This window comes from Solanum stenotomum, chromosome 1 (genome assembly GCF_019186545.1).
Source record: "Solanum stenotomum isolate F172 chromosome 1, ASM1918654v1, whole genome shotgun sequence".
Lineage (NCBI taxonomy): Eukaryota > Viridiplantae > Streptophyta > Magnoliopsida > Solanales > Solanaceae > Solanum > Solanum stenotomum.
In genome coordinates, this window is record NC_064282.1 from 48993475 (window position 1) to 48995951 (window position 2477).

Below are 2477 nucleotides of genomic sequence, written 5' to 3' on the forward strand. Positions count from 1 at the left end.
CTTTTTCTGTTTTTTTCATATATATTATATTTTTCAAGAAAAAACCGTTATCCAGGGAGAACAAATTTTTTTATATAGCATTTGAATATAACGAAGAAACAAGTAGCACTTATGATAGTTAAACCACATAAAAAAAATCTTAAGCGAAGAAATTTCAATCTGCCTAATAATATTTGGATTAAATATCTTCTTTAATTTTCTTAAGAAAATAATAATCTTCTCACCTAAAAAGTCATTCATCATCATTTTGTTTTTATTTTTCTATCATAATTATAAATTTGGCAACAATACAACTCGATTCAAAGAAATTATGATCAATTATACATCAGAGTCATACTAAAAGCTGAGAAGCAATTCAAAACTTGCCCAATGTTCTAATAGTAAAACACATAAAATGAAGAAAAGTACTATATATTCGTGTTTATTATAATGTTCTCATAGTTTTATTAACATTTCAGAAAAAAGTACTACTGTCATGCTTAGAAATCTATATGAAACCAAAGTACAAATATTTCTACTAATAATTAATCCTAGATCCTTATAAGTAGTTGTGGTGGTGATTTGAATCTTGAACATTAATTAATGTCGAAAGATGTATCATCAAGTAAAGTCATCATCTCATCATCATTCAAGCTCATCAACTCAGAAAATGAAGGACTCCTTTGAAAGCCAAATAACCTATTAACATTGTTCTCCATTGGCATTGATGCACTCATTGAGGGGATATTCGTCGAAGGGTCTATTTGTGGTGCCGTTGGAGGAAACACTAAATTAGACGTTGTAGGAGTAATCATCGGTGAAGGCATTGGATAAGCCATTGTTATTGAAAGGATTGGATAGGCCATTTCAGGATACCTTTGTGAAGATGAGGAAGAAGAAACTTGCGAAAGATCAACAAATGGACCCATTTGAGGAGGAGTCCTCAAAGGAAACATGAATTGAGGCACTTGAGCAGGAGCGCTTGAAGGATCCATCAATGGAGCCGTTAGAGGAACCATCGATGTTGGAGTAACATCGGGAACCGAATTAAGAGGAGCCATTGGCCTCTCGAAGTTGGACCCACTAGGTACAATAGATTGAACCAAAAGAGGAATCTCGGATAGTACTGGAGCATCAACAGGGGCCAAAAGTGGAGCCCATGACATGTCGAAGCTGGTCCCACCAGGATCCATCGGTCCAACAGTAGGTTGAGGAGCATTCAATGTAGAACCTTCTTCGTGAATTTTTGCTTTGATCCCATCATTTATCAGGTTGAGGTTTTTATTGATCTCATAATAGAGATCGTTGAGATCTTCTGGGTGCATACTATTGGGCATCTCTTCACCATTCAACAATCCATACATCTGGTTTGTATACTCCATTTTCTTGTTTTCCTTCCTCACCTTCTCAAGTTCATTCTCAATTTTCTCGATCCTTTTCATAGTTATCTTTCCTTGTGTTTTCATGTTTTTTGATTTATCCTCCTCTGGAAGATCTATAAACTTTGTAAAGATGTTTGTAGCAGCTTCATGATTTGGAAACACCTAAGGTTCATTGTGGTAAGGGTTATTGACTAAGGTAGCCAATTCAACATAGCAAAAGGGTGTTGAGTTCACGAAGCTTGGTTAAGAATCCCTTTTGTCGTTTTCTATATGAGACTCTCCTCTTAGTGTTATTTTCAATGAAAGCAAACTTCACTTTCATTCTAACCATTGTCAAAAATGAGGAAGAGGAGGAGAAATGTGTTTATTAGGATATGGGTGATGAAATGGATTTATTATTCTTATTGTTGTTGTGTGTTTCTTTGGTAAGAATTGCCTCCTATTTATAGGGTGGAAATTAAGTTTTTGAATTAGAGGATACTTAGTTGTCAAGGGTACTATTTTGGCATGAAAATAAATGAGGGTAGATTTGATATCAAATTAGATTCGGCCATCTTGACATAAATGTAGTAATGACTCTAGTCTTATGCTGAACATATATTTTTGAGTCAAACTTTTCTTATTAGGAAAATAATTTAATTAATTTAGATCTAGGTAAGTATTATCCATCAGAGATGGCCATAGAGTGTAACAATGTTTTTTTTTGGAAAGGAAGTCTGAAAAATTGTATATTTTATTTATGAATGTAAAAAAAATATTGAAACAAGTGAAAATTTCAAAATTGGCCAAAAACTTTGAAATATTAATTTTTAAGAATATTTCAATAATATAATAAAATTAATTAATAAAACTTAAATATTTTTTAAAAGAACACTATAATTTTCTCCGATTTTGGAAGAAATCATATTTAGTAGAAATTTTATATTGCTTTCAACAATATTAAAAACCAAATGATGCTCAAATTTTAATTTTGTTACATTAAAAATAATTCCTTATTAGTTTCCAGCAATAGCCATGCATAAAACAATTGCACAAGATACTTACCAAACTAATGTGTTTACACATATTGAGGAAATAAGGGAATTTTATTTCATTTTAAGAATAATATTCAATTAT

General features: G+C 31.8%; 1 pseudogene; it reads right to left on the reverse strand.

Moving 5' to 3' along the window:
- Positions 1 to 538: 538 nt before the first annotated feature.
- Positions 539 to 1692, reverse strand: LOC125853887 (agamous-like MADS-box protein AGL86; annotated as a pseudogene).
- Positions 1693 to 2477: the final 785 nt, after the last annotated feature.